We start from the raw sequence: 13,340 nt of genomic DNA, 5'->3' as shown, positions 1-13,340 counted from the left end.
AACTATAAAACGTGGTATGCTCCCATGTATAATTTAGCAGAGAATAGCACTTATGACTTACAACACTAATTAAGAAATAACGTCAAGCCTAAAAGACTTAACAGACAAATGTCTTCTAATAGAAAAACATTGTGTTTCACAGAGGGCACATTTGTAAAAGCCTGTTAAAGCTGTCAATATATCTGAAACAAAATATTTTATTTAATACTACTGACAAAATCTACCTGCTTAGTTATCTTGAAGTGAAGATTTATGTATGTTCGTATGTGTACAGAAGTAAGAGACCTTACATTAAGGCATAACGGAAACGGAACATCAGAGAATACACCAAGAGCTGCAGAATTTCGTAAACCATACTAAAATGCATGATTTAGCTTACACTGCACATTCGCATGTCCAGATTCGCACTGAAGTAGGTGGTATTGAGCTTCTCAGTATGGTTTTCGGGTTGTCAATGTTCTTGGAGTACCAGAACTATATTCTCGTGTTTTTTTCTTCATTATGACATAACAACGCCATGCGTGCCAGAAAATGAAAACGTTAGTGAACAATCGAAAGTAGCCAATAGTGTGGAACGAAACACTTTTTTTCAAATAAATTGATTGCCTCTAAGGAAAAAATTAATAAAAGCCACGTTTCCTTAGGAAACCAACAAAAACAACTTCAATGTTTTGCGAGACGATTAACGCTTGATTGATAGTAACATGGTAATAAAAAAATGGTTCAAACGGCTCTGAGCACTATGGGACTTAACTTCTGAGGTCATCAGTCCCCTAGAACTTAGAACTACTTAAACGTAACTAACCTAAGGACATCACACACATCCATGCCCAAGGCAGGATTCGAACTTGATACCCTAGCGGTCGCGCGGTTCCAGACTGTAGCGCCTAGAACCGCTCGGCCACCTCGGCCGGCCATGGTAATAAAGCCAGAAAACTGAAATTAATAACACATTTTAGTCTTCTGTAATTACGTGTATGTATTTTAATTCATTTGATAGCTCCCAGATACAGAAATCCGTTTTGTTTGCATTTGACGTGAGAGCTGTAATCGAAGAGAAAGCAGCAAAATCACTAAACATAAACACAGGTCACGTGCAGACTACCCCCCCCCCCTTTCCCGGCGGGGTCAGGGATTTTCTCTGCCTCGTGATGACTGGGTGTTGTGTGATGTCCTTAGGTTAGTTAGGTTTAAGTAGTTCTAAGTTCTAGGGGACTGATGACCATAGGTGTTAAGTCCCATAATGCTCAGAGCCATTTGAACCATTTGAACCCCCAACCCCCCACTACAACTCTGACTATTCTGCGCATGTGCGAATCTGGCAGCTTGGACGCGCCAGTAAAATTTTTCCGGGTAGCACCTGGCTGCTTGCTGCTACTGCGCTTACAGCCTACACCCACACGTCAAATAGCCGGAAGTGGGAGAAGACGCCGCTCATACGCGACTTCGGCTATGCGCACGCTCGTAAGCCAGCTTGCAACTGCTCAAACCAACTTATATACACAACAGCGGGCCAGACAAGCAAACCAACGCGTGGACAACATAAACTTCCTGGCAGATTAAAACTGTGTGCCCGACCGAGACTCGAACTCGGGACCTTTGCCTTTCGCGGGCACAGTTTTAATCTGCCAGGAAGTTTCATATCAGCGCACACTCCGCTGCAGAGTGAAAATCTCATTCTGGAAACATCCCCCAAGCTGTGGCTAAGCCATGTCTCCGCAATATCCTTTCTTTCAGGAGTGCTAGTTCTGCATGGTTCGCAGGAGAGCTTCTGTAAAGTTTGGAAGGTAGGAGACGAGATACTGGCAGAAGTAAAGCTGTGAGTACCGGCCGTGAGTCGTGCTTCGGTAGCTCAGATGGTAGAGCACTTGCCCGCGAAAGGCAAAGGTCCTGAGTTCGAGTCTCTGTCGGGCACACAGTTTTAATCTGCCAAGAAGTTTCATATCAGCGCACACTCCGCTGCAGAGTGAAAATCTCATTCTGGCATGTAGGACATTAGTTACAACCTTTTTCTAAAGGAAACACACAGATCAAGACGCAGTAAATTTAGATGTAGGGCACAGGTGCGGCTCCGAGACGTCATGCAATCCCTCATGCGCAACAACATTTGACTAAAAGCCTTTAAATTTTTGGTTAGATCAGCTTTTAAGATTCTTAGATAATTTTTGGAAAATAATGTAGCATGAAAATAAAGGTAAGGAATGCTATAAAATGCAACCTATGTTTAATACAAGACTTTTCCAACTCCTCGATTGAGGGATAGGCACGTGGGTGATATAGGAGACTGACTGGCTGCAGAGAACGTTCCAGCGGGGAAAAGGGGCCTATTTGCAGGCTGACAAAATCTACTATCAACAACAAATTGACAGTCAGCTGTTATATTGCGTATCTGTCAACTTCCAAGGATTTAGTGTATTACCTGTCAATTATTCACGAGCAATTTTTGCTGTTATCTCTGAACCTACTGATCGCCTTTGGCTGCGGTGTGTGCTATAGTGGTTTCTCTGCTGAAGTTCTTTGGGGCATTAACGGCGAAAGCCAGGGAGGGGCGAGGGCATGTAGATGTCACTACAGGCGTGTTTTTGTAAATTTCAAAGGAGTACAAATCATTTGTTTTTTTTCCTTCTGTTCGAGGTTGCGATAGAGCAAAGATATAAATATATAGGGTAGTCCATTGATAGTGACCAGGCCAAATATCTCACGAGATAAGCGTCAAACGAAAAAACCACAAAGAACAAAACTTGTCTAGCTTGAAGGGGGAAACCAGATGGCGCTATGGTTGGCCCGCTAAATGGCTCTGCCATAGGTCAAACGGATATCAACTGCGTTTTTTCAAATAGGAACCCCCATTTTTTATGACATATTCGTGTAGTACGTAATGAAATATGAATGTTTTAGTTGGACCACTTTTTTCACTTTGTGATAGATGGCGCTGTAGTAGTCACAAACGTATAAGTACGTGGCATCACGTAACATTCCGCCAGTGCGAACGGTATTTGCTTCGTGATACATTACCCGTGTTAAAATGGGCCGTTTACCAATTACGGAAAAGGTCGATATCGTGTTGATGTATGCCTTTGTGGTCAAAATGCCCAACGGGCGTGTGCTATGTATGCTGCTCGGTATCCTGGACGACATCATCCAAGTGTCCGGACCGTTCGTCGGATAGTTACGTTATTTAAGGAAACAGGAAGCGTTCAGCCACATGTGAAACGTCAACCACGACCTGCAACAAATGATGATGCCCAAGTAGGTGTTTTAGCTGCTGTCGTGGCTAATCCGCACATCACTAGCAGACAAATTGCGCGAGAATCTGGAATCTCAAAAACGTCAGTGAAGAATGCTACATCAACATCGATTGCATCCGTACCATATTTCCATGCACCAGGAATTGCATGGCGACGACTTTGAACGTCGTGTACAGTTCTGCCACTGGGCACAAGAGAAATTACGGGACGATGACAGATTTTTTGCACGCGTTCTATTTAGCGACGAAGCGTCATTCACCAACTGCGGTAACGTAAACCGGCATAATATGCACTGCTGGGCAACGGAAAATGCACGATGGCTGCGACAAGTGGAACATCAGCGACCTTGGCGGGTTAATGTATGGTGCGGCGTTATGGGAGGAAGGATAATTGGCCCCCATTTTATCGATGGCAATATAAATGGTGCAATGTATGCTGATTTCCTACGTAATGTTCTACCGATGTTACTACAAGACGTTTCACTGCATGACAGAATGGAGATGTACTTCCAACATGATGGATGTCCAGCACATAGCTCGCATGCGGTTGAAGCGGTATTGAATAGCATATTTCATGACAGGTGGGTTTGTCGTCGAAACACCATACCATGGCCCGCACGTTCACCGGATCTGACGTCTGATTCTCATATTCGTTATCTATACTACTTCCCATTAAAATTGCTACACCACGAAGATGACGTGCTACAGACGCGAAATTTAACCGACAGGAAGAAGATGCTGTGATATGCAAATGATTAGCTTTTCAGAGCATTCACACAAGGTTGGCGCCGGTGGCGACACCTACAACGTGCTGACATGAGGAAAGTTTCCAAGCGATTTCTCATACACGAACAGTAGTTGACCGGCGTTGGCTGGTGAAACGTTGTTGTGATGCCTCGTGTAAGGAGGAGAAATGCGTACCATGACGTTTCCGACTTTGATAAAGGTGGGATTGTAGCCTATCGCAATTGTGGTTTATCGTATTGCGACATTGCTGCTCGTGTTGGTCGAGATCCAATGACTGTTAGCAGAATATGAAATCGGTGGGTTCAGGCGGGTAATACGGAACGCCGTGCTAGATCCCAACGGCCTCGTATCGCTAGCAGTCGAGATGACGGGCACCTTATCCGCATGGCTGTAATGGATCGTGCAGCCACGTCTCGGTCCCTGAGTCAACAGATGGGGACGTTTGCAAGACAACAACCATATGCACGAACAGTTCGACGACGTTTGCAGCAGCATGGACTATCAGCTCGGAGACCATGGCTGCCGTTACCCTTGACGCTGCATCACAGACAGGAGTGCCTGCGATGATGTACTCAACGACGAACCTGGGTTCAAGAATGGCAAAATGTCATTTTTTCGGATGAATCCAGGTTCTGTTTACAGCATCATGATGCTCGCATCCGTGTTTGGCGACATCGCGGTGAACGCACATTGGAAGCGTGTATTCGTTATCGCCCATACTGTCGTATAACCCGCGTGATGGTATGGGGTGCCATTGGTTACACGTCTCGGTCACCTCTTGTTCGCATTGACGGCACTTTGAACAGTGGATGTTACATTTCAGATGTGTTACGACCCGTGGCTCTACCGTTCATTCGATCCCTGCGAAACCCTACATTTCAGCAGGATAATGCGCGACCGCATGTTGCAGTTCCTGTACGGGCCTTTCTGGATACAGAAAATGTTCGACTGCTGCCCTGGCCAGCACATTCTCCAGATCTCTCACCAACTGAAAACGTCTGGTCAATGGCGGCCAAGCAACTGTCTCGTCACAATACGCCAGTCACTACTCTTGATGAACTGTGGTATCTACATCTACATCTACATCCATACTCCGCAAGCCACCTGACGGTGTGTGCCGGAGGGTACCCTGAGTACCTCTATCGGTTCTCCCTTCTATTCCAGTCTCGTATTGTCCGTGGAAAGAAGGATTGTCTGTATGCTTCTGTGTGGGCTCTAATCTCTCTGATTTTATCCTCATGGTCTCTTCGCGAGATATACGTAGGAGGGAGCAATATACTGCTTGACTCTTCGGTGAAGGTATGTTCTCGATACTTTAACAAAAGCCTGTACCGAGCTACTGAGCGTCTCTCCTGCAGAGTCTTCCACTGGAGATTATCTATCATCTCCGTAACGCTTTCGCGATGACTAAATGATCCTGTAACGAAGCGCGCTGCTCTCCGTTGGATCTTCTCTATCTCTTCTATCAACCCTATCTGGTACGGATCCCACACTGCTGAGCAGTATTCAAGCAGTGGGCGAACAATCGTACTGTACCCTACTTCCTTTGTTTTCGGATTGCATTTCCTTACGATTCTTCCAATGAATCTCAGTCTGGCATCAGCTTTACCGACGATCAACTTTATATGATCACTGCATTTTAAATCACCCCTAATGCGTACTCCCAGATAATTTATGGAATTAACTGCTTCCAGTTGCTGAGCTGCTATTTTGTAGCTAAATGATAAGGGATCTATCTTTCTATGTATTCGCAGCACATTACACTGGTCTACATTGAGATTGAATTGCCAATCCCTGCACCATGCGTTAATTCGCTGCAGATCCTCCTGCATTTCAGTACAATTTTCCATTGTTACAACCTCTCGATACACCACAGCATCATCCACTTTGAACAGTGGACGTTACATCTCAGATGTGTTACGACCCGTGGCTCTACTCTTCATTCGATCCCTGCGAAACCCTACATTTCAGCAGGATAATGCACGACAGCATGTTGCAGGTCCTGTACGGGCCTTTCTGGATACAGAAAATGTTCAACTGCTGCCCTGGCCAGCACATTCTCCAGATCTCTCACCAATTGAAAACGTCTGGTCAATGGTGGCCGAGCAACTGGCTCGTCAGAATACGCCAGCCATTACTCTTGATGAACTGTGGTATCGTGTTGATGCTGCATAGGCAGCTGTACCTGTACACGCCATCCAAGCTCTGTTTGACTCAATGCCCAGGCATATCAAGGCCGTGATTACGTCCAGAGGTGGTTGTTCTGGGTACTGATTTCTCAGGATCTATGCACCCAAATTGCTTGAAAATGTAATCACATGTCAGTTCTAGTATAATATATTTGTCCAATGAATGCCCGTTTATCATCTGCATTTCTTCTTGGTGTAGCAATTTTAATGGTCAGTAGTGTAGTTCACTTCTAAGCTGTGCAAATATTTCGGTATCTGTGTCTTTGTTGTCATCAGGAAGTAGTGCGGTTAACAAACATTCTGCTGATTCCCTTTGTCCAACCGTCATTGAGCCATCCCACTTGCGAATTGTGGACATGATACTAGGTCTCTTAACCTTTTCAGTCAATAATTTATACGGGCTTCCCTTTACCTCAAATTGCATTTGCCTTTGTAGAAATTTTTTCTAGTGTTTTCCTTTAGTTTCCTGAAGCAATGCTTTCCAACGCATCTTAACTGCCCTGTGTTCATGGAGCCTAGCAGTGAGCTGTGATTGCCAAAGAGCACGTTGACAAGCTCTTCTTGTCAATCTTACCCTTCGCCTCAGCGTGGAACGTTCTGGGCTCCTAACTGTTTACCTTTTTCTTACGAATATAAATGTCGTGCGCTCTTTGCAAGTTCAAATGGCTCTGAGCACTATGGGACTCAACTGCTGAGGTTATTAGTCCCCTAGAACTTAGAACTAGTTAAACCTAACTAACCTAAGGACATCACAAACATCCATGCCCGAGGCAGGATTCGAACCTGCGACCGGAGCGGTCTTGCGGTTCCAGACTGCAGCGCCTTTAACCGCACGGCCACTTCGGCCGGCTCTTTGCAAGTGTTCAGTTACTAGCTGCGCATCAACGTCTACATGTAAAGGAAGCGATTCCATTGGAAATGCTGTAAGGTAGGCAACTGAGCCATCCCAAACCGCTTTCCTGATGTGTAACCCAATCTTGCTTTCCGCTGATGTCTCCCTGTGTTGTTGTCTTTTCCCCCTTCGATTCGATGACAATTGCATTATGGTCACTGGATGTTAGGTACGGGAGCACTTACCAACTATTAATCTTAGCTGCTGCAATGCAGTTTGCTAAAGTGACATCTGTGTTAGTGGTTACACCTGCTCGTCCCTCTAATGTACTCGGCTGGCCTTCTACATTTAAAACAATGAGGTCCATTTCCTGTAGCGCGTCCTCTAGTATCGTCAGTTCACTACTGTGCTACAGAGAGGATTTTTCATTCGCGTCTGTTGCCACAAGGAGACACGCACCTAGCCCATACAGAGCAACCGCACTATATGCATAAGCTTACTACACCCCGCTTTGTCTGCGCGTCCTTCAGTTCTATGTGACCATGTGCTTGTCACACAGCTGTGCTACATTTGTCACAGGGAACATCCTACTTGTAACGACAATGTCAGACATTGCCTCATCGTGGCCAGTTGCTGTTACACCAGCTGCGACATAGCCGCGTATATGAACAGTGAGCCAATACTGTCAAATGTTTTTTATTCCAGTCTTTGATCACAATATTAATTCTTTTGACGATGACCGGTTTCAGTTAGTAATGACCATCCTACACTTTAGGACATGGTGTAGAAAAGATCTGAGGATGGTCATTACTGATTGAATCCGGTCATCGCCAAAAGAACTGATATTGTGAACAAAGAGTGGAATAAAAAACATTTGAGTTACTGTTACCATATCCACAGGAAAATGTGATTACCTCTACGGTGCCGGCCGCTGTGGCCGAGCGGTTCTTGACGCTTCAGTCCGGAACCGCGCTGCTGCTACGGTCGCAGGTTCGAATCCTGCCTCGGGCATGGATGTGTGTGATGTCCATAGGTTTAGTACTTCTACGTCTAGGGGACTGATGACCTCAGATGTTAAGTCCCATAGTGCTTAGAGCCATTTGAACCTCTACGGTATGGTTCTTGCAAACAGGTTGTATCAACACTCACCTCGTCAGTTAGTTTTCGCATTTGAGTCATAGACAGTTCACTTCGAGCAATATTTACCTGCAGTATCGTTATCCTTTTACGTGTTTCGAGTGTAAACAAAGCACTTCGGTGAGGAGGGGAGTTCTGGATCACAGCAAGTGCATCCATACGCCTTTACAAGATCCACGTATAAATACTCAATGTCGAATGGCTCTTTTCTCCTCGTGAACGCCTACCGAAGGAGGTCACATAATGGTTGAAACTCTGTTGGCAAAGTATTTACTCTCAAAAGAATCCTGTTTAATGCGCCAGGTGTAGTATACTCACTCACTCACTCACTCAGTCACTGGTCATACCGGACTCGAGAGTCTATTATCGCAGCAACGTACTTTCTCCATTCGTCCCTGTCTTGGACTATTTCCTTCAATACCTAGGCTCCTCAAATCAGCCTTCACATTGTCCTCCCATCTACGCCTCGGTCTCCCCACAGGACGTTTTCCCTCCAAGTGCCCTACCAGTACTCTGCGCGCTGCCCTGCCCTCATCCATTGGAGCTACGTGACCCGCCCATCGCAGCCTACGTGATTTAATAAAACTGGTTATGTCAGGGCTTGAATAGAGTTCGTGAACCTCTTCGTTGTGCAGTTTTCGCCACTCTCTGCTAATGTCATCCCTTTTTGCTCCAAAAATTTTCCTCAAAATTTTGTTTTCAAATACTCGAAACGGCTTTTCATTTTGCACAGTGAGAGACCAAGTTTCACACTCATACAGCATAACTGGTGGAATAATAGTTTTGTATATTCGAATGTTTAAATTCCTAGACAATATCCGTGATGAAAGTAATCTATTCAGTGGGAAGTAGCAAGCATTTCCCGCCCGTAATCTCTTCTTCAGTTCAGATTCAATCTCATTTCTTGAAGTGATGTCCACGCCTAGATACTTAAATGTGTTCACGTTTTCAAACTGCATGTCTCCAACTCTTAAGCAAGTGTAGTATACGTAATACATTTTCGTTTAGGATACCCAGTTCTAATAGTATGTCTAAGAGCAACTTGCAGTACACTGGGATACTCCAAACGACTTAACCAGACATTAACTTCTAAATTATAATAAATTTTGTTAGTGTGCAAAAAAATGGTTCAAATGGCTCTGAGCACTATGGGACTCAACTTCTAAGATCATTAGTCCCCTAGAACTCAGAACTACTTAAACCTAACTAACCTAAGGACATCAGACACATCCATGCCCGAGGCAGGATTCGAATCTGCGACCGTAGCGGTCACGCGGTTCCAGACTAGCGCCTTTAACCGCTTGGCCACACCGGCCGGCTGTTAGTGAGCAATTGGAAATCATTTTTAGTAGGGCTCAAAATGGTAGGCATATTTTTTTGTAGTTTATAGAAGGACTTGATTTTTCACTGCACTTCGCTGCTTAGTGATTCTTGTACTCATCGGAATTATCACGGTCACCACACTTCACGCGGAAACAGAGGAGGCTCTGGAGACGAGTTAGAAGCTGGATGGGTCTCTATTGGTTCAAATGGCTCTGAGTACTATGGGACTTAACATCCGAGGTCATCAGTCCCCTAGAACTTAGAACTACTTAAACCTAACTAACCTAAGGACATCACAGACATCCATGCCCGAGGCAGGATTCGAACCTCCGACCGTAGCGGTCACGCGGTTCCAGACTGAAGCGCCTATAACAGCACGGCCACACCGGCCGGCTGGGTCTCTATTGCTACTGCAGGTGCAGTGCCAATGTTATCATGATCATCACCATCTTTACCATACGTCCACGTAGTGTAAACGTGTGGAATGGGATAGTGAACCCTCAGCTCATAGGCCAATTTTTCATAGTCGGAACACTCATCGCGCACAATTGTCGCAACCTCTAACAGACCATCTTCCACGGATACAGAAGAAGTTCCTCTGGAGACTTGGAGAAACCTGTGGCATCAACATGATGTCTGTCCAGACCATATTGCACGAAGAACTACAGTTTGTCTTCACGGACTCTTTCCAGATAGTTGTGTTGGACGCAGAGGACCTTTATCTCGGCCGGCCCGTTCCCCGGATTTGACGCCCGTAGCCTTTTTTCTGTGGGGAAAGCTGAATGACGGTGTCTACAAGGACATACCAACTACACATGATGAAATGCACCGTCGCATTACTGCAGCCTGCTCGGACAGTCCCGCTGAAATGCTAGCAAGTATGCAGCAGTCGTTCCACACGAGACTGGAAGAGTATGTTGCCGCTGCCGGCGGTCATTTGGAACACAACCTATGATGGTCAATTGTCTCGTTACTGGTCGTAATCCATGTAACTAGTGTATGCGCTTGTGTTTTTCTTTAGTGTGTGGTACAAGTGTCGGTGTGGGAACGTTTCAAAATACGATATCTCGTAAACGACTCACACTAGAATCCTGCAACAAACCCATTGACATTCGAATTTACCCTACTTTTAGTTTGTTAATGCCAATGGGTATTGTTCCATTTAAAAAAGTGTATGTTTGCACAAAAGACACACTTCCTAAGTATTATTATAATCTGTTCATTGGTTAACACCGTGAGCCCTGACGACCAATCCATTCCGTGAAAACCACACATCAATAGTACTTTCCATTTCCGCAGTATTTGCGGTGCAAGTTTTAGGTTATTCTATAGTTTGAAGTCATACTGACCATTAATCGACCGTGACTGTTTCTAAAGTATGAAAAGGTTCTCAGATACCGCTTCTAGCCACAAAATTTATTGGCTACTAAACTATCTACACTCCTGGAAATGGAAAAAAGAACACATTGACACCGGTGTGTCAGACCCACCATACTTGCTCCGGACACTGCGAGAGGGCTGTACAAGCAATGATCACACGCACGGCACAGCGGACACACCAGGAACCGCGGTGTTGGCCGTCGAATGGCGCTAGCTGCGCAGCATTTGTGCACCGCCGCCGTCAGTGTCAGCCAGTTTGCCGTGGCATACGGAGCTCCATCGCAGTCTTTAACACTGGTAGCATGCCGCGACAGCGTGGACGTGAACCGTATGTGCAGTTGACGGACTTTGAGCGAGGGCGTATAGTGGGCATGCGGGAGGCCGGGTGGACGTACCGCCGAATTGCTCAACACGTGGGGCGTGAGGTCTCCACAGTACATCGATGTTGTCGCCAGTGGTCGGCGGAAGGTACACGTGCCCGTCGACCTGGGACCGGACCGCAGCGACGCACGGATGCACGCCAAGACCGTAGGATCCTACGCAGTGCCGTAGGGGACCGCACCGCCACTTCCCAGCAAATTAGGGACACTGTTGCTCCTGGGGTATCGGCGAGGACCATTCGCAACCGTCTCCATGAAGCTGGGCTACGGTCCCGCACACCGTTAGGCCGTCTTCCGCTCACGCCCCAACATTGTGCAGCCCGCCTCCAGTGGTGTCGCGACAGGCGACACTGGCCGTACACCACTGGTGATCGTCGAGGGGACACTGAATAGTGCACGGTACATCCAAACCGTCATAGAACCCATCGTTCTACCATTCCTAGACCGGCAAGGGAACTTGCTGTTCCAACAGGACAATGCACGTCCGCATGTATCCCGTGCCACCCAACGTGCTCTAGAAGGTGTACGTCAACTACCCTAGCCAGCAAGATCTCCGGATCTGTCCCCCATTGAGCATGTTTGGGACTGGATGAAGCGTCGTCTCACGCGGTCTGCACGTCCAGCACGAACGCTGGTCCAACTGAGGCGCCAGGTGGAAATGGCATGGCAAGCCGTTCCACAGGACTACATCCAGCATCTCTACGATCGTCTCCATGGGAGAATAGCAGCCTGCATTGCTGCGAAAGGTGGATATACACTGTACTAGTGCCGACATTGTGCATGCTCTGTTGCCTGTGTCTATGTGCCTGTGGTTCTGTCAGTGTGATCATGTGATGTATCTGACCCCAGGAATGTGTCAATAAAGTTTCCCCTTCCTGGGACAATGAATTCACGGTGTTCTTATTTCAATTTCCAGGAGTGTATTTAGCGACATGTTTCGAGGTGATACCTCATGATCAGGCTAAAAACATTTAACACAAGTGTATACAGATACTGAAGTCTTTACATGACTGTTGTGATCACCCAGTGGAGAGAGAGAAGGATAACCTACAATGTCACTTTGTATATTGGTCTGTTGTTCTCATGAACATTTTTGCGAAACTGGTAGAGGTATCTGAAAACCTTTTCATATTTAGATGATTCATCCTGTATATAAAGATCTAGGCATAAAGTGAATTGGAGACTAATTTCAACTTCGTTAGGCGGTAAGACGATGACATGTGCTAAACGATCGCGTATGTACCGTTGTTAAAGAGGAACGGGGATGCCAGAAACCAGAAGATAAGAGTGGAACACCAGCCAGTGCGCTGAGTCATGCTGCTCAGTCACAACACGCGGTACGGAAACGCGGTTGCGTCTGCCTCCTTAGCTCAGGGGCTAGAGCACTGGTCTTGTAAACCAGGGGTCGTGAGTTCGATTCTCACAGGGGGCAAACATTTTAAATAGAAGAAGGGTAACTAACTCTCACAACCGGAGCTCTGCATGTGGACGTAGATGTCGTATGACAATTGGTTTGAGTACTGAACTGTTTGTATTTTATCCATAATGGTTGCAGTTGAGCTCCGTGACTCTTCGTTTACAGCGTGCAGAGTTATAATCGCTAACAGTGGCAATAATGTGACAATATTGAGACTGCGATTAAGGACGACCTAGTTTGTTCAGCGGCCTAGTTGGTTTACGACGAACAGCTAAGGCGGCCAAGGAAGCTACTTTCTGCAAAACCGACGCCGTTCCCAAAAGGCGATGTTTCGTAATACCAAACGATGAATGGTGTGCTTCCGGAGCAATTCTACACCAGGCAGCGAATACACATTTCAGCAAAACTCGCAGCACCTGACGAAAACGGAAATTGTGAGTAGTGCGATACTACACAACATATTTACAGGTAAGTTCACGTAATACCGATAAGTCAGTAATTTCACACTACAAGTAAGGATGTAGTTCTTTTTCACTATGTAAGCTAAAAGCTCGTTTGTCTTTGAAGTAGTACATACCTTCTGGCTAATCCCCGGCATAATTTCTTCTTTACTACTGATGTTACCGGAAACTACTTTAGTACGCACTGAAACGGAATAACACTTGTGCTGATGTTCAGCGCAGTGGAT

The 13,340-nt window shown here is 46.0% G+C and overlaps 1 non-coding gene across 1 annotated transcript; it reads left to right on the top strand.

The window, feature by feature from the left end:
• Nucleotides 1-12,594: 12,594 nt before the first annotated feature.
• On the top strand, nucleotides 12,595-12,667 carry Trnat-ugu (transfer RNA threonine (anticodon UGU)). The gene has a single exon. It is a non-coding gene; the product is annotated as a tRNA-Thr (tRNA).
• The last annotated feature ends 673 nt before the right edge of the window (nucleotides 12,668-13,340 follow it).

The sequence above is a fragment of the Schistocerca nitens genome, chromosome 2, assembly GCF_023898315.1.
Source record: "Schistocerca nitens isolate TAMUIC-IGC-003100 chromosome 2, iqSchNite1.1, whole genome shotgun sequence".
Lineage (NCBI taxonomy): Eukaryota > Metazoa > Arthropoda > Insecta > Orthoptera > Acrididae > Schistocerca > Schistocerca nitens.
Note: the sequence above shows the minus strand (reverse complement) of the source record. Positions and strands in the feature narration are given on the sequence as shown.